Raw genomic sequence first — 21,017 nt, 5'->3', positions numbered from 1 at the left:
TTGATTTTGTGTGAAGAAAAATCTTTGACCTGAAGATAAATGAAATACTTGTGTTGTGTTATCCTCTATTAATATTATTTAAATAAATACCCTTAATGACTAAATACTTTAATAATGAAGAGCTTACGCCATCTTCGATGGCACAAGACAACTTGCTTAAATTATTTAATGATTAAAGTCAAAGTTAATCATAACAGGCTATTTATTAAATAGCTATAATCCAACCATTAATATTAATTACGTAAAGAGGTGGATTTTTTTGTTGAAACTCTATTTTGATTTTTTTTTGGAAGCAAATGATCAAATTTATGAAAACTAATTATCTCATACTGAAAAGTATCATGATCATCTGTATATTAAAAAACTCTATTTGCCGAGTAAATTTTATAAGAACTCAATGTAATTTGCAAAATAAAGATGTGAATACTTGATTTTTGTATAATTTTTTTTTAAATTAAACAAGTCTTGTTATATTAATAATAATTTTAAATTAAAAAAATTAATATAATTATAAGATTTTTTGATGTAATAAAGAAATAATATTGAAAGATTCTAAATTATTTAATTAAAGTTTACAAAGATATACACTTGAATTTTTGAGGATCAACAAGGGATTTCGTGAGTCAATGCTTTTACCATATTCTATGACAGCTCGTTGATTTCGTGTTGGTAATCCTAATCTTCGAGATTACTTCTCTTATCAAAATAAATACTATCAATTTGAAATATTTAAAAATTAATTAAAAAAAGTCAAATGACATTTATTTTAAAGAAATAAATTAAAAGCTATAGCTGATGCTCTTGGATATAAAAGAAAAACTAGAATCGGAGGAATATTAAAAGCCACAGATAAACGCCTAGCGCACTTTTCGTTTTAATCTTTATTCTAATTATTGACTTTCTCTTATTTTAATTAATTGTTTGAAAACTTTGAAGAAACGTATAATAAGAAAAATTAATGAATCGCCGCAGTATTCAAAATACAATTATCTAATAATATAAAATCAAATTTAACTTGTTTTTATAAAAAAAAATAGCAATTTAATTTTGGCAAAAAAATCATGTAATATAATAAAAACAGAAAACGGCCCGTGTTCTTGAGCTATGATTTATTATCTGTCAAAATTATATTTAAAAAACCAATACTAGTATGTTTAAATATCCATAAGTACTTAATTTCTAACAATATATATTTCGTTATAAAAATGTGAATAATTACATAGTTTGTTTAATCTTTATTTTAATAACCTGAAACATTTTTGAGGGAAATACGTTGCAGTGAAAGGCTCTGAAAACTGTTTGCACCGATTTTTAGGTTTTACCAATTAGTGCTTTTTCTGTTTTCTATGCCGCTCGGCTCAACTCCTCAACATTTTGATAAAATTACTTCAAACCTGGTATATGTGGCATGTGCTAGAAAAAGCATCAAAACTTCGATTTAAAAACATTGGGAATTGGTGTGTTTTCCGGTTGTTCTCTTAATTGCAAATTGATTTATGTTAAAAAAACAACGCGGCTTAGTATTCTATGGCAATAAATTATCATTTAATAAACACTTTTATAGGAACGTAAAAGGAGCAAAGCATTATAAAATTCTATAAAATTGGAAGCACTTTAAATCAATGATCTTAGTCCTTCTAAAGACAGAAAAATACATCATGATCTTTGCCCTTGATTAATTAACCATCAACTTCCACAAGTAAGATATATGATAAAATCATAATTCCTTTAAGTTGTTGTGCTTCGGAATCAATTTTATTAGAATAAAATAATGATAATAAATTGTTATTCGTTAAAAAGCTTGTATGTTTATATTAAAAGTCTTCATTTTAACAAAATCATATTAGTTTCTTTAACCGAAAGCGGCAGTTTTTTACGTTTAAAGAAAATTTAAAAATAATATAGCAGAATTATTAACAAAAGTAGTTTTCAGTTAATCTTTTTAATAACCAAATACCATGCTGGTCGTCACTTACCTCAAAACTATTTTATCTTGAAACTAGTAGAATCTAATTTTTATGGAAAGTATGAATTTTCTGAGTCACAGCTTGAAATATTACACATTAATATTTTTTATCAACATTATTGCCGTTTTTTTCCTATTTAAAAATTTGCATGGTAATTTACTTTAACTTTTTGCAATTATAATTTATGAAAGTTGAAGTTCTCAGAAGACCTATGAGAGTTTAAGAGTTATTTTTATAGATCTTTTCAACAAAAGTTTAAGAAAAGTCTTTGGTTGTTGCTTTGATTTTCGAATATGTAGAGCAATTTTATTTTTTAACCGTTAACGTGTTTAACATTTATTAGGTTTTAAGACTATTTCGTAATAAAGTCTATGTTGTGTTCGTATTGAGTGATCTAGTACTAAAAGGTTAAGATTTTTTCATTAGATAAAGTTTACGTTTGTTTTCGAGATTTATATGCAAAACAGCACATAAATGTCTCTAATTATCGTTATCAACCCAATAAAACCGCGAAAAATAAGTGTTGGGGATGTTCTTAAAAAGGTAAAATCTCAGATTTTCTTAAATTTAAAAAAAGTATGAGATTAAAAAATCATGTTAATTTTAAACTCACATAAACTATGATTGGCGCTTTTTTAATACATTTTACATGCTTATATTTAAATTCCCATTGGCAACTTTTTTGATAAATATAACTGGCTATTTCAATCTTCAGAAATAGCAGACTACCGTTTACAATTGGGGTTTATTTTAAAAATAATACAATTATATATTGGTTCCGGAAAATAATCAAAAAATTTATTTTATTGGGTACGTACTTCAGTTCGATAGATAACAACTAGTAAAATATATTTTTTCAGAGTGCCGGCTAATTATTGATTCGTTAAATCGATAACAGCTTCGAAATTATTAACAGATTAAAAATACATTAACAAGTTTCAGCCAAATATATGTTATATTTTCTAACAACAAAAAACTGCCCAAAAAGCAAAATTCGAATAACATCTATTTAATAATTTTAACAAAAGCATTTATTAATGTATGATTTTTTTTTAAATTTGAAAATACTTCGTTGAAACTTGTTAATTAAGCATTGATTTTGCTTAGATTAAAAAAAGTATGTTACATCTCTGAGAAAGGAAAGTTTAAGATCAGCCTAATGATAAGTACTGATTGTCTTATTTAGAAATAAAACTAATGGATAAATATAATTACTTAGCTTAGAACTTAAGTAATTGATTTCCTTATCATAATTATGAAAGTATTAAATTTCAAAGTTTGAATTTATCTAAAAATAGATACTGTTTTTTTATTAAAAGGTGTGCTAGCAGATTAACTCATTTTATAAGCCTTTTGTCTTAATTGATTATAGAAATAAATAAGTGCATGTTTCTATAAAATTATCATATTTATACTTTAAAAAAGACATTTGGCCAAATTGGTGGTATTTTTTTGAGTATAAAAAGTAGTACAACTTCATTTAATAATAGATTTCCATATTAATACTCTTCTTTTAGATGTAATTAATTATTTATAAAAATTCAAAAGAGGTTTTCTAGCATGCCCGAATGTAAATCTTAAAAAAACAACGAATTGCTATGCATACTACTTTTAAAAGGCCCACAAGCGGCCAAGAAACCGTGTCAAAAGGCTCAAAATATCAAGTTTGCTTAGTATTGTATAATTGTAGTAATTTTTTGTGAATCAAAAGTTCGAAAGATTTTTTAACCAAAAGTAGATCAAAAAACAAAAGCTCATTATAGATAATGTAACCACAAAAGAGCTAATAGATGCACAAAGATGCTTTAACGAGTAATTTATAAAAAATTTAAATAGCTTTTTCTTAAATCTTTGAAAATCCTCGGGTTTATTTTGATTCACTCTGTCAGCTTCTAAGTTGTTTCGGCCCCTTTTTTCTTCAAGACTTCATCACCTATCAAAAGAAATGCTTTTTTATGTTTGAATACATTAAATTTAAAATTAATAAAGACATATGTCAATAAATTCTTACAAACAAGATTAATCAATTAGTCGTTTAATGACTTGCGCATATACGCGTTAAACAGGCTTTTTTTATTTTTAAATACATTTTACATAAAAAGCACTAAAAACTGCATAATCAAGATACACTTTGAAATTATTTAAAAGCAGTCGAGTTAATTTCAATGAATACAGTGAGTATGCTAAATTATAAAACGCAAAAAATATAATCTGCCCAGTTGTGTAGAAATTGCTGCTTTAATAAAATATATTACTAATTAAGCTCTGGTTGGCTCACCTTGACTTTTTTTAAGTTTGGTTATAGCACATGTCTAAACTTTTCTAAAAGTGATGATCATTTTTTTGATTTTCCTCCCTCTTAAAAATGACATCTCTAAAAAATTTTATAGGCGTTTTCAAAAATTTGCGGAAGCATTTTTACATAGATTTAAAGGCATTTTTAAAATAGAAAATAAATTTACGAAATTAGATGCATCGGTCGACAATATATAAGATTTCAACTCAATACAACTAGTTTTTTTCTAATTTACACGCGTAAGCATGGCTAATAAGTTTTTTTCGAATCTGTTGTTTTTATTTAGAAAGAGATAATTTCTATAAATTTAATGGTAACATAATCATTTATTATACACACATATCCATTTAACATTAAATTGATATTCATTTTTTTTCCTATTGTTTTTAAAAATTGAAAAATATAGAAATAAATTAAAATTTAAAGAATTATTACACGATTATGTAATATAAACACTTTAACCTTCTTTCTTATTGATTTTTCTTCATTTTATTAAAAAAACCAGCCTTTTATGTTTTTCTGTGCTCCATTTTTTTCTAAAAATTTGCACAGAATAAAATAAACAGGACGAATGGAGATGTAAGAAAGTAAGAATCTATTAATCGATTCACTTTTATCTTTCTATAAATACACATTTTATACTTTCCTACCAGAAATAAGTTTATTGTCCACTTTAAAAGACATCCAATTTTCATTCTACTTTTTAATCACACATCAATCAAACTGATTCAATCAATAATCCAAATAAAAAGTTATTAATTGAATTACAAAGAGGAGTATATTTAATTAGTAAAACCACATTTTTTTTTAAATTCTTTTCTTTTTTTTTCTTAAATTTTTAATTTTTCTAAAATGAGAAATCTCTAGCTTCTCATTCATAATTAAACACTATAGTATATTTTGTGTAATAACACACACCTTTTACTATAATTTCTTTACTTTTTTTTTCAGAATTATTATACATCAAAAACTTAAAACTTGTGGTTTTGATAAAATAAAATAGATCAAGAATACAATTATTAAATACAAATCATATAAAAGTTGAAGAAGAGTTGTAGAAAAAAGAGAATTTTTATAATTAATTGGTATTTGAGATAAACATGAGTCTTATAAAGGTATATTATACATATCCAACATATTTTTAAAAGTAAAAATAAAAATTTAGTAGTTTTATAAATACAAAGTTAGTTAGAACAATTTTTAAACTGGGTGTTTTAAAATAAGAAAGAATAAAGTAAAATAAACAAAAACGTCATAAAGAAACTTTTGAATTATTTAAGACATGTCTCTCTGAATTTTTAAATCAATAAATTTTAAAATAAAAATCTTTCATTTATTCGTAAAAAAAAACTATAAAAAGTAAAGTTAGAATTGATCCCCCCCTTTTACCAGATGCCCAACAGACAAAGATTTATAAATTTAGAGGTAAATACTAACATAAACAAAGTTTTATCTAAGATCGGTGGCTCCCCGCAGCCCAGAACTTGCAATATTTTGAAAATAATAACGAGTTAAACCCGAATAAACTAGACAATGGCTTGTTAAAAGCCAACCCTTTAGCACAACATAAACCTGAGATTATTTTAAAGTCTCAAAAGAAGAATAGAAAAATAAAAAAAGTGCATTCTAAGCAAAAAAAGGCAAAAATATTTGCCGATTTTATGAGTAATATCAACATTGTCGACCCCTTTGAATCTATAAGCTTAGAAAATGCTTCACTTTTCGAAACGACTAACAAAAAAAAACTAAATTCTAAGCCCAAAAAATCAATCATAGACATTGCATCTCCTATTAATGCATCGACGATATTTACAATTGGCAGCACACCGTGTTCTTTGTATAACAATGATCATTGTAATCTCTTTGACAATAACATAAATAACCTCAACTTTTCGAGTGCCGATTCTGCTGCTTTTTTGAATTCCGCTGATTATGCAAATAATTTTTTTAACAACCGAAATTGCTCTTTAATTATTTTTACGGCAATACTCTTTAAATTATTTGACAAAAAAGTTAAATTATACAATTTGAATTTTTTCGTGATAGTTTTTCTAATTTTTCTGTTAAATCTCAATTCTTAGCTTATCTCTATTTAATGAAATATGCAATAAAAGCACGGTTTACCGTTTTAACTCAAATAGCAGAGATTTATTTGGTTTGTTGTATTGTTGCTTCTAAATCTCTAATAGATGCGCATTTATCTAATGATAATATGAAAAAATTTCATCTTTCACACTTAGATTTAAATTATTTAGAAGGCCTTCTTGTAAACTCGCTAGAATATAATTTAAACGTAAACAACATAGAAATAACAGCAGCTATAATGGAAATACAGGGAATTTATTTAATGAAATCGTTTGAAGAGCTATATAATTAAAAACATAAATAAACCTAATTAAATTAATTCTGTTATTTATTTTTAATAGTTTAATACGAGAAAATAATCAAATATTAATTTATTTACGGGTCAAATCCAATTTCTGGGAGCTGCTTAGCTTAAGTGATGCTCCGTTTGTGTATTTTAGTTTTAAATTATTGCCCAGGATACTAGCTTTGCCCATAATCAAGCGATAAAAATATAAATTTTATCGCCGTAAAGCCATTCCTCGCAAAAATTTCTTCCACTTTTGTAGCACGTAATTATAACTCTACATGCCCTGATTAAGACGTTTATTTTAGTTTTGTTTCGAACATCTTCTGATATTAATCGATATTCTTAATAACCTTCAACTGTAGAATGTGGAGATTCTTGTATACACAGAGAATTGAGTAAATTCAGATGTGTTTAATCAAGCAAAATTTTTTTCAATAGGCGTTAAATAAACACTTCACACTTTTTAAATAAGTTTTTTTTATTGTATTTAATCTAAAACCACAAATTATTATTCTTTTAAAGCAAAAGAGTTTTTTTAAAAATTCAAGGCTACTAAGGAGGCACTGATGCTAGTACTGTGTTTAAAGATGAAACAAGTATTACTGCTAAAAAAAAATGTTCGAATTTATTTAAGCTGTAGTTGTTAATACATGTTAGTTTTCTTCGTGTGTTTCTCTGTAACCCGGTCGGGGAGCCACATTGCTGCGTAAACCCCCCACGGCCCTTATGCCAGCTTAATCCCCTTGCCGACAGTCGGCGAGCCTTAGGACTAAGTGTCCCATTGACCTTGAGCTGGCGTTATAATTAGAGACAGTACCATACTGTCTTGGGATCTCTACAGACCCCTGCGCTATGCTTACGTAAGCTTTCTACTGCCATGGGAGTTATTGTTGCCGCCACTACCCAAGGAGATCGGTTGTTTTTACAAGGCCCGATCACGGCCTGATGCTAGTCTTTTTATAGTGGGGTTATTACGACTAGCGCCCACTTTTGCGACGGCGTCCCGGTTCTCGTTCTTTTACCAACCAAAGCGAGGTTCGAACCCGGGCGGCTCAGGAGTGAATCAGCAAGCCGACCACTAGCTTAACGCCGTCTTAAGTAAACAACAAATCTGCAATTTACAATTACGATTGGATTATAGCTATTTAAGCCAATGCTATTTAATAAATACCCTTGATATGATTATCTTCGACTATTACAACTAAAAAAACCCAATAAAAATAACTGTAATTTCAATCTAAGATACTACATAAGACAAATTACGTTTTGATTATTTGATTAATATACATTTAATTTGCAGTGTTACCACAATAATTAATTAAAGAATTGTTTTAAGTAAATATTTAATTTTATTTAGGAAAACTGCATTTTTTTAAATCTGCCCTTATTCATTACTAAAACTCTAAATATAAGACATTTAGTACTTTTAGATATAATTTCAATTATATTAACAAATTTGAACTGAAACATGAGACAAACACAACTTATTTCATTTAAATAAGATGTTTTAGAAATAATAATACCTAACACTACAACATTAAGATAGTGGGTAATTCTATTGGTTTTATTCAGAAATCCCAAATTTAGTAGAATCTCAACGACCAAGAAAAATAATAACAGCCTTTTTATTAGCTCTCTGTATTAATGGAATTAGTAAGATATTCCAATTGTTTATTTACCGCTATTTTATTAATGAAAAAGCCCACGGGGATTTCTAATCTTTTTAATTTAATTAGAAAAATGTTTGTTGTTTCTTCCTATTTTAGCTTTTCATATTTATTTGTTTTTAGAATCCCTGCTAATGATTGATGATAATACAATACCATCCAAATCGATTGAATTAAGCAACGAACTTATTAAAGTAATTCCACAAAGTTTAATTGATAAAAAGCTAAAAGAAACCAAACTTAATTCTTTTGATAATTTATCTTCTGGTCAAAAAAGCATTCTAAGAAATGCATGCCACAAGAAACTGCTAAAACTAAGAAAATTTTCATTTAAACAAATATTTTGCTCCTGGAAAGCTGCAGAATACCCCAAAACAGATATAAATTCCTTAGTATTTGACCTTATTAAAGTTGTTAAAATCAGGTGTCTAGAAGAGGATAAAATTTTTAGAATAGACGGGGATCAAAAAAGGTCTTTAGAAGTACTTGACCTTATTATAAAAAACGCAAAAGTAGAATGGTCAGCATACTCAGCTAGAGATTTAGCTACTGCCCTTAAAAAATACATTCGAATTTACCTTGATGGATTATACGAACCAAAATTTCTTGAAATGGCGTTAGAACTGTTAAAATCACATGAAAATGAAAAGTTTCAACATATTTGCAAACTTTTTATATTTTCATTACCACCGGAACTGAGAAAGATTTTTAAAGAAATTCAAGAAATTTCATTTAAAATGGCCAACAATATAAAAGCAACATCGATGCCACTAGAAAGTCTTTCTAACATATTCTGTCTTACTTTCAGTCCTCAGAGTATTTTCACAGAAATAAGCATTATTGACATTCTTCCAAAATTTCAACTGGCGTTTATTTGCTTAGACATGGACAATTACGAATCAGTTTATACTTTCGATACCAAATAATTTTTATAAAGTTGCCAAATTGCGGGGTTATTTATCAAAAATGGGCTCATTAAGGATATTGAAAGACCTAATTTTTCTAATCAGCCACTTAAACGCTTTCATCATTTAAATCAAAAAATACTTATTACTTTGTTTTAATAAAAATCAAATAAAAAAACACACAAATTAAACGATTTTTTATTTAATTATTTAATTATTTTTTGGTTTTTGACTTTTCTTTATCAAAACAATTTTAAATGTTATATTTTATTATAAAAAACATCCTTGTTTATGTTTTATAATATTTTATTTCTACCTTTTGCCATTGTTTTAATATAAAATTATTGTTAATTAAAATAAAAAATGTAGCTTCGTTTACTTTTAAATTAAGCAAAATACACTACAAATAACTTTAAGTGGTAATTAAAATAAAAAATGTAGCTTCGTTTACTTTTAAACTAAGCAAAATACACTACAAATAACTTTAAGTGGTAATTAAAATAAAAAATGTAGCTTCGTTTACTTTTAAACTAAGCAAAATACACTACAAATAACTTTAAGTGTTATAAAAAGAATTTTTAATTGTTTGGAATTAAACATTTTTAATTATTAATCATTGGTATAATCAAGCTTAAATTGATTTATGTAATTTTAATTAATACTTTGGGGATTTAGATCTGAAAACTAAAGTGTACAGCCAATTATTGGTTCTTTAAGAAAGTTTTAGAGCATTTCACTCGACCTAAGAAGTTGTATTGGAGAGGAGGATGTTCACTGAGAATTTGGCGTTTGAAAATTAAGACGGTGGGTGTTATTGCTGAATTGAAATCTGTGAAATTTTAGAATTAAAGCATAATTAAGCTTTAAACTCCAAATAAATTGTCAATTTTAGAACTTTCATTTATTGATTGCATGGGTAAATAAACCATGCTTTATTTTAAAGCAAAATTTTACTTAAAAATCTTCACTTAAGAAAGCAACAGAGTTACAAGATAACTCTACAGTTGCGACATAAATAATTAAAAACAAACAAATCTCTTGAAAATAGCAGTTTATTGTTATGTTTATGAGTACTGCTTAGCAATTAAAGTTGAAGTTAATCATAAAAAGTGTATTTATTAAAAGTAAGAGTTTGAGGTAAACACGGGTATTTAGTATTTCATATGTTGTTATCTAAAGATTTATTGGACATTTTGGGTTCATTTATTAATACTTGTTGTTATCTGAAGACCTATTAGACATTAAGGATTATTTAATTAATACTTGTTGTTATCTGAAGGCTTATTAGACATTAAGGGTTATTTATTAAATTGTATTGTTATCTGAAGACCAATAAGACATTAAGGGTTATTTAATTAATACGATTTTAACAATAAATATCTAACTTTAAATAGTATTAAATTAGATAGCTATAAACCAACACTTAACAAACATGGTGCCAATTTTGAATTATCAAAAATATCTAAAAAAACATCTCTGAACATTTAAATTAAAGAAGTATTTGCATAATTGCAATAGAAAACATCACTTAATTTAACATTTTAATTCTCTATTTATTGAGAGATTAATGGCATATTGAATTGTAGTAATTTCTTAAAATCAAATCTGTTGTCTCGGGACATCAAAGTTGGTGTAAAGTCCTCATTAATAAAGTTTTTAATCATTGAAAGTATTTAGTGATTATACTTATAAAGAATTACAGAACAACTGTCTTTTAATTAGCATCTAATAAATATTTTACTTTATACTTTGTTGTTGATAGCTCAAAATAAAATATAAGGTAAGGTAAGGTTTCTAATAGATATTTAAGGTAACAAAATTTAATAAATATACATTCCTTTGATTATCTTGCTTGTTAAAGCTATCTCATTTATACATCTTTCCTGCCAATTTTGCTTGATTTAAGGATAAATTGTATTGTGACATCAAAGATAACGTAAGCTTCTCTACATTTAAAGTATTTAGACATTGAGTGTATTTATTTAACTTATATTTATATTGGATTACATAACAAAAATATAATTATAACATTATTACTGATAGTAGTTTTTAGACTTTTTATAATTTTCAAGTTTTTTTATATTCAAAACATAGTAAAATTTTTAATAAGACAGCCTATCAAGATATTTTAGATTAAATCAAAAAAATTAAGGCAGCAATAATTATTGCAAACCTGGACGTAGTTTATATAGAATTTTCAATACATCTTTTTGATTATTTGTATTTTAATAAATCAAAATGTTTAACATCTTGATCTCCCCATCTTGTTTGTAAACTAAAGAGAAGCAGTACCATCCCCTTTCAAACGTATTGATTGACAGGTTCTCATGTGTCTTTTTGGATAATTAAAATATTATATTTTAATTTTATATAAAAAACATTAAACTTTGAAACAAATAAAAACTTGTTTTGCGTTTAGTTTAAAACCTTAGAAACATCAAATATGCAATTTCTTATAATTTATACTCTTTTTTTTAAAAATCAGATATTGTGAATTTGAATTTCTAAACATTAATATGAATTAATACAGTCCATGTGTTATGTTCAGATTGGTATTCTTAGTTTTTCTCTAACCAAACAAATACTTAATGTTTTTATTTAGCTTAATTTAATTACATTTTATTAATCTTGCACAATAAGACATTTTATTTGTTTTTTGATCGAAATTGTACAAAACAACATAAACTTTAAACAGTGTTAAATTAATTATTTTTTAATCATTTGAAATCAAAAAAGCTATTTTTTCTTTTTCGTAATTATAGAATTTCTAGAAAATAAAATTTTTTAAGAATTAACCATAAGAGGCATTAAAATTGCTTTAAAACATGCTATTTATGTATAAAATAAACACAAAATGTTGTAAAGACTAAAAAATATAGTAAGTTGATAATTTATAAAACTAAATAGAATTTTTTACAATAAATAATGATGTTCTAAAAGCTTTTTTTTATAAATTTCTAGAATAAAAAACAATTAATTATTATTTTACCCCATCAGAAATGGCAAATCCTGGAAATAATCTAGAAGAAAATGATGCATACACTGAAGATATTATTGGTGGCCTTTTTGAAATGTTATTTGGTACACAATCTAGTTTTACTTTCTTCATTTCAATAGATTCAACCTCTAATGAACAGAGAGAGGTAGTTATTAATAATTTAAATCGTAGAAATATGAATAGTGGCAATGTGATTAATAATTTATTGAATAGTAATGTACTTAATAACAATAATGTAGATAATAGTTTAAGGAATATAAACAGAAATATTACTAACAATAGAAATATGGAAAATAATAATGGAACTAGTATTTTTAGAAGTAACCTTTTAAACAATGTTGCTAATATTCTAAATTTTAGAAATAACGGCAACAATGCTGCTAGCAATGTTCCTGTATTTTTAGCTAGGAGTCTGTCTAGGGCTGTAAATAATCAAGAACCAGATGACAATAACACTATTCAAACACCACACTTCTTAGATTATATACAAGATATATTTAATAATATTCAAAAGAAGCAAAGAGTTAAAAAAGAATTAAGTAAAAACAAGCCATATATTTACAAGAAACAAAAAGATGAACATAAAGAATGCTTGGTTTGTTTAAATGATTTTAAATCTAGAGAGAAAATTAGAAAATTAGATTGTGAACACGAATTTCATAAAAGGTGCATTGATAAATGGTTATTAGAAGGGAATCCCTGCTGTCCCTTGTGTAGAAAAGAGCCATTTGGTGAAAATAAAAAAGAGAAACGACTTTAAATCAACGAAAATTAAATAAATCGACCTTTTGTTTTAGGATTTTTATTCAAAGAAGACAAATTACTTTAAATCAACGAAAATTAAATAAATCGACCTTTTGTTTTAGAATTTTTATTCATTAAAGAAATTACTATGAAATGCAGATAACTTGACAATTAATAAAGTTTTTTACAAGTTGCTTTATAGCAATTGGGCCAATTTAAGATTTTATTGTCATTTTATGCCATGATGAACACAAAAATTAATCCTTCTTTTTAATAGTTGCAGCAAATTCCTGGCTGTTTAATTTTGCTTCAACATTTAATTATGCTATTTTTGTGTTTAAGTTATTGTTTTAGTGCAACTTGTAATTATATTTGATACTTTTTTCCAAAAAATACGATTTAGATATTCAGTATATAAATGGCACAATTTAAATATTTTTAAAAGTTAAGGCTTTGGGCAGCATCCTTATTTAAAAATTTTTATATCCTACTTGTTTTTTTTTCTTTATATTTATTTAAATGGCCATGAATATAAGTGCACATAAAATATTAAATTATTTTTTAATTTAAGGTTGGATTATAGCTAAAAAGGTTAATAAAGTAAAAAAATGCTTTTCCTAAGATTATCTAGAAACTAAAAATTAAAAACATACTGTTAAAATAAATATTTGTTCCATAATTATTAAAGCTAATAAAATTTAATAAATACCCTGGTTATGGTTATCTTCGACTTTTAATTTAACAATATTTCTTTTTAAGCGCACAATACGCTATTATATATTGAGGTTATGTTTAAAATTATTACTTTTTATATCAAACCTGAATATTTTGTATTATTTATTTGGTTTACAAGTTTGTTCTACTTGTATTTTGAGATTCACATCAGGAAATATTTTTACGATCTTGCTTTTAGTTCTTTAGCTTCTCAATAACCAACACCTCTTACAAACGAGAGACATAATTTTCATTATTATTAATTATTTTATATTTTAGTTTTTTAAAATTTAAGCAGAAAAATCTTTTGTGAATACACAATCAATTCTATAATTATAAGACATACTTTTTTAACAAACCTTTCAAATCTAAAGAATTCCTCATTGGTTTTCATTTAAAAAATCTGAAACAAAACATTACAATAATCCAATTTCTATTTTTTACCCCCATGCAGATAAAATATCTCACACAGAACATTACAATTGAACTTAAAGACCTGGAAAAAGAAACAGTAGGGGGACTTAGACAAAAGATAAAGGAAACTGTCAAGGAGTGTGCAGAACTCACAGATGATAAAATCCTTTTATTTCATAATAAAACTAAAGTATCATCTCCTGAAGATACTAAATTGGCCGATATTAAGATAAACAATGAAAGTACTGTATTTATAGTATTAATAAAATCTGAACAGGCACCACAGAGTAAACCACAACCTGTTAACAACTTTAATACTCCTTTACCTGGTCATAATAATCAATCGGCCACACCCAATATGTTTAATAATTTTCCACAATATGGTATGCCTGGGATGCCAAATATGGGAGGAGTGGATAATACAGGGTTAGAACAACTTTTGCTTGATCAGATGGTTCAAGACCCAGATACAATGCTTTCTATGTTAGAAAAACACATGCCATACATGCCTGAAGACCAAAAAGAAATGTTAAAACAAAACATTGAAGTGTTGAAAAAAAACCCTGGCATGCTAAAACAAATGTTGGGTAATCCTGCAATAATGAATGCTATAAGAAATCCAGACATGGCAGGGAACCCGATGATGAATAATAATCAGATTCCAAGCCCTTACATGGGAAATACTCCAATGATGAATAATCCCACGCAAAGTCCTTATATGGGAGGGAATCCAATGATGAATAATCTCACACAAAGCCCTTATATGGGAGGGAATCCAATGATGAATAATCTCACGCAAAGCCCTTATATGGAGGGAATCCAATGATGCCTAATCAATACATGGCTGGACATCCCATGATGAATAACGGATATTATAATCCTTACTACATGCAGCAGCAACAACAACAACAAAAGCATGATCAAGTACCACCACCGAATGGACCCTGCAGTCATGGCTTCTATCCACCTAAGATGGCTAATGGTAATCCAGAACAACAAGATTTAGAAACTTTTTATGCTGAAAAATTAACTGCTTTAAATGAAATGGGGTTTTCCGACAAAAAAGCAAATTTAAAAGCTTTGCATGATGCTCGTGGAGATATTTCTGAAGCTATTGATATTTTAAGTAAGAATTTTGCAGATAATTCCAAATAAAGTATACTCTTGAAATGTTTTTTTTTTCGATAGTTTTACAATTAACATAACACTTTTATTAATTTAGTTTAGAAATTTATATATTTTGATAAGGCATTTTAATTAGTTTTGGCGCCTGTTTAATTAAATATATATGAGACCAGCTTATTTTAAGAATGCAAGAAATAATGTTCATTATTGTTATCCGTATTTGTTTCTTTATGATTTAACCCGTATGTGTTCACAATAAAACTTAAATCAGGCAAATTTTACAATTAAAGCAAATCGCTGGGTTTTTAATTAAAGATCTTCTGGTTATGCTCGATTCCAGTAATCAACTTATAAAAAAATGATTAAGTGGAACACCTTATAACGGCGAGTTTTCTTTATATTAAGCCTGGTTCTAATTTAAGGGATATTTTTTCAGAATTGTGTAATAAATTATAACTTAGATTGACGCGGAACCCTAATTTATGGGTTTAAAGTTTAAGATATGCGCTAATATGTGGCGCAATTTTTTTGGAATCCTCTATAAATACCCTTAATGTTTTAATACTGTTTTTAATGAAGAGCTCACACCATCAATAACGGCACAACACAAGAATAATAATTGAATCTGCTTGCTTTTCGCAATTAAATTTTTCCCATTCCCCCCCTTAAACTTTTTAAAACCATTATTTTTGTAAATAAAATTTAATGACATAGGGGTAACTTTAACAATTATTGAAAATTGTAATTTTATGAAAAACTCAAAATTTTCAAAAAATAATAAACTTTATGATAAAGAAGAGGAAATTTTAAAAAATGATTTTTTTAATGAAATAGACACTTCTTTAAGTTCTTTGGGTTTTATTAAGGCACATATTAATGAAAATGTTTCTATTGAAGATCTTTATAAAAATATTTTAAAAATAAAGTTATAAATAATTTATCTGAATCTTTTATTACATTAGAAAATTTAAATCTTATAGAAAAACATTCAATTTCTAATTTGTTTTCTTATTCAAATTTCATAAAATCTAAAACTACTTTTGATATTAAAATTTTTAATTCTTTTATTAAACCTTGTAATATTACTGATCATTTTTTTGTTGCAATCGATTGTGAAATGATGATATGTAAAAATGGTGTTCAAATAGGAAGAATTTCAATACTTGATAATAATAAAAGTGTTATTTATGATAAATTTATTAAACCAAAAAGTGAAGTTATTGATTATCTTGAAAAATATTCTGGACTTAATTATAATAATACAAGTAAAGGGATTAATTTTGAAATAATGCAAAAAAGAGATATTACAATTTATAGGAACAAATACAACTGTATTGGGACATGGTTTAGAGAATGATTTAGAAGCAATTCAACTGTATACTGAGAATATAATAGATACTTCTTATCTGTTTTTAAATACTGATGGGCATAAAATTAAACTTTCACAATTAAGCAAAATTTATTTTAATAAAGAAATTCAAAAAATTCTCATGATTCAAGGGAAGATGCGTTGTGTTGTTTAAAGCTACTAAATTATAAAATATGTGAACAATTAAATTTTTATGATTTAAATGGGAAAATTTAGATATAAACGTTACACGTGAAGAAATTGATGATTTAAAAAATGCAACAAAAGAAAGGAAAATTTATTGTATGAAAAAAGAATTTTTAATAAAAATGATTATTCACCAACTGATGACATTTACTATTTAATATTAACGACAAAGAAAGGAAAATTTATTGTATGAAAAAAGAAATTTTTAATAAAAATGATTATTCACCAACTGATGACATTTACTATTTACTATTAACCAGGCAGAATAAACAAAATTTTAATTATTTATTTAAAAAAGAATTTAAACCCCTTTTAGATTACTAGAAAAGCTATACAACGTCAAAGATAATCAAAACAGGAATATTTATTACATAAGATTAGATATAAATAATACTAAATACCCATGTTTACCTCAAATTCTCTCTCATAATATTAGCTAAAAGAGTTATAATCTAATCTAAAATATAATTAATGAATAATAAATTTATTTTAGATCTAGGTTTTCTACCATGTAAATAAATTGTTAAAAATATTATTAGTGCATGGGCATATCTATTAATAGGGATGAACCCCTAAAGATAGAAAATATGTAAAATAAAGATAATAAAATAAAAATTTAAGGTTTTTAGGTAATTAATTATTTTTAATTAAGCGCACTGTTGTTATATTGCTAGAATTAAAAATATACTTAATATATGAAATATTTAAATCACGCCCTTACACATAATCTATTGTATTTTAACGATTTAACACACTGTTGTTATATTGCTAGAATTAAAAATATACTTAATACGTGAAATATTTAAATCACGCCCTTACACATAATCTATTGTATTTTAATGATTTAACACACTGTTGTTATATTGCTAGAATTAAAAATATACTTAATATATGAAATATTTAAATCACGCCCTTACACATAATCTATTGTATTTTAACGATTTAACACACTGTTGTTATATTGCTAAAATTAACCCTCTGATTAATACATGTACATAATTAGAACGGGCCCTTACACATAATCCATTGTATTTTAATGATTAATTAAAGGTATTGTGGAGAAATTTCTTGATTTAACCCTATTTTTCTGCACAGAATTGATTCAAGCTGAGTTCTTAATGACTTCAATAAACAAAATTTATATCAGCATATATTTAATGGTATATTTTTTTACAAATTTATTTAAAACAACAGCTTACATTAAATCTATTAGAGAGAAAATCTACGTTTATTATGAATTAGTAAAACACCCTGTGTAACTTATAAAAATTCTTAATAATGGAGTCCATAATAAATGTATTTAATTGGTAGTGTTGCTTTTTATGACGTAATTCCAACATTGAATCCTTGTTTTATTGTTAATTTGCTCTAAGTGATAGACAGTATGGTACTGTCTATAATTAAACGCCAGCTCAAGGTCAATGGGACACTTAGTCCTAAGGCTAGCCGACTGTCGGCAGGGGATTAAAGCTGGCATAAGGGCCGTGGGGGTTTACGCAGCAATGCGGTTCCCCGACCGGGTTACAGAGAAACATTTGAAGAAAACTAACATGTATTAACAACTACAGCTTAAATAAATCCAATATTTTTTTTTAAGTCTTCTCCTTTACAATCTTCATTGTAATCAAGTTGAATATGTCAATAATTATTAATAAAATTCTGGGTAAGCGCTACATATGCGTTTAAACATTATTCAAGCGTTATATTCAACTTATATTTCTAGCGGGTAGGTAGCCTGCTTAAGAATTAAATATTTTTGCCTTTGTGTTAAATGTTTGTAAAATGAACTTATTTAATGCTGGTCACGCTTGTTTTACCTATCTTATGTATGGGTTTCAACTGCCCCCAGAGCATTGCTGCCCTGCTATTAATAAATCTGCCGAGCCTGCTTGCCTTAATTATGCTAAGCGCCTATATTTTCGTGAAATTTGCTTTCTGAACGTTAAAATTATTAATTAAAGATATTTTTAATTTATTTTATAGTAGAGGGGAAGATCCCAGTACAGCTAACCATATTTGTGCCAATGAACCTGCTTAAAAATTAGGGCTGCTATTATCATACAGTTTAGAGGATTTAATTCAGATGCTATTTTTTCTCGCCCACTTGGTTTAAACAAATGACAACCTGTTTTTGATATTTTAAATTCTTTATAAATAAATTCAAATGTATAATTTACATGTGAGTGTAATCCACTATAAATTTCTCATAATTAAAAAATACTTAAAAAAGTATGTAAATAGCGCTGGCCTTGTATTAACAATGAAATTAATTTAACGTAAGTAAAAGAAGTTTAAAAAGACATATGGTAATTTAAAATGTTATTTATTCGAAAAAGCTAATGGAATAGGGCCCTAGGAAGATAGATGATTAAAGTAGTAAAACATTAGATCATTAAGCGGCTATTGAACTAGAACAGATTTTTAAATTCTGTCTGATAATATTAAAATGTGAAAGGTTCAAACTTATTAAATGATATTTTGCTATTTGATTATATATTTATGTAATTAATAAAAAAATTGTTATCTGAAGATATTTTGGACATTAAAAGCTATTTATTTAATACGATTTTAATATAGAATATATTCCGCTTTCAAAGTAATTTAATTGCCATAAAAAACATTATTTATGGCTAGATTATAATTATTTAAGCTAATAATATCTAATAAATACACTTGTTATGATAATCTTCGACTTGGCATCAGATAGGATTCCACGGAAAAATTACATTCTTCAAAGTTGGAAGTATAAATGATAGTAACAAAATTGATCTAATTATAGAAAACTAATGGTTTTAAGACTTTTGTTTGGACGAATAAAAATAAAAATTTTCCTGAAACATAGAGAAAATTTGAAGAAAGATTAATTAAGTATTTAATGAAAGAAGTTTACAAGAAAATGTTAATTGATAGACATATATTGTATGAAAAAATATTAACTTGTTTGTATTGCAATAGCCTAATCAAAAGTGTTCAAAATTACTGTCTTGTGCCATCAAAAATGGCGTAAGCTCTACATTAAATTAAGTATTTAATAAAAGCAGTGTATTTATTTTAATTATATTAATAGTCGATTCCAGAATAATATCGATGTATTTATTTCTAGCTGCTTTAATAAAATATTTAGAATTCTTAATTTATTCGACAGGATTAAATTTTTACAATTAAAATAGCGACTATATTTTGATATTTTCGTTTTTAAGATTGAAAATTCTTATATTCTCTGGAATCTTTTAAGTTTTTATTTATGTATTAAGAAAACAACAACAAATAATTGTTTATTTCAAATTTGTTTTGAAAAGCACATAACAGAGCTATTTTTTAAATTAATTAGATTAGAAAATATAGTTTACTATACCCAGCTTATAACTTTGCTATTGATAGATAAAAACCTATAAAGTTAATGGTTTTGATCATTTTAATTACATAGTAATTTAAATATTTTTTGTTTCTTAATTAAAAAGTAAACAAAACTAGAATTTGTTTACTTTTTTTTCTATAAAAGAAACAATCCCAATTACCCCCATGATATCATCACTTTACTATTATAGAGATGGGGTATTATTTGGATGAAGAGCTCCTTGTTACTACAGCACTTAGAAGATAAAGCAGCTGTTGTAGTAAATAAGAAAGGTTTTTGATTGAAAGAAAAGAAACTTACTAGGAATTGACCCATGTAATCATCAAGTTACTATTTGGATGTGCTGCTCCTTGTTACTACAGCACTTAGAAGATAAAGCAGCTGTTGTGTAATTAAGAAGCATTCTCATTTGAATTTGAAGAAAACTTTTTACTAATCTGCTTAATAATTGTTTGAATATCTTAATGCGTTTGTTTAAAAGAGGTTTTACCAAGAAATGAAAATCATGCTTTTGTTGTAAAGGAGGAATTAATCTAATAGAAAATGATTGATGTCTACAGGATTCTATATATAAAGATCAAAATGCTATGTTATTAAGAGATTCTGGTTGGGAAAATATGAGTGTAGTAGAAATTTTAGGCCGTATTCGTTTTTATAATCTCTTTATTTATGATCAAAAATTAATTAAATTTTATTTAAAATTCTGTAGTAAAATAATTTTTTAGTATTTTAATTTTAAATAAAGCTTTTGATGAGTTAGACTCGTCCGGATATTTATAGCAAAAGAACGAACTATACATGAATAAAAGATAAATGGGTTTTGTAAGTTTTACAGAACTCTATTAGTAACGATGCTTAAATTAAATATTTTTCACGAAAAGCTTGATAAATCATAATTAC

The sequence above is a fragment of the Arctopsyche grandis genome, unplaced genomic scaffold, assembly GCF_051622035.1.
Source record: "Arctopsyche grandis isolate Sample6627 unplaced genomic scaffold, ASM5162203v2 HiC_scaffold_282, whole genome shotgun sequence".
In the NCBI taxonomy this organism is placed as follows: domain Eukaryota; kingdom Metazoa; phylum Arthropoda; class Insecta; order Trichoptera; family Hydropsychidae; genus Arctopsyche; species Arctopsyche grandis.
This window is presented reverse-complemented; position numbering follows the sequence as displayed.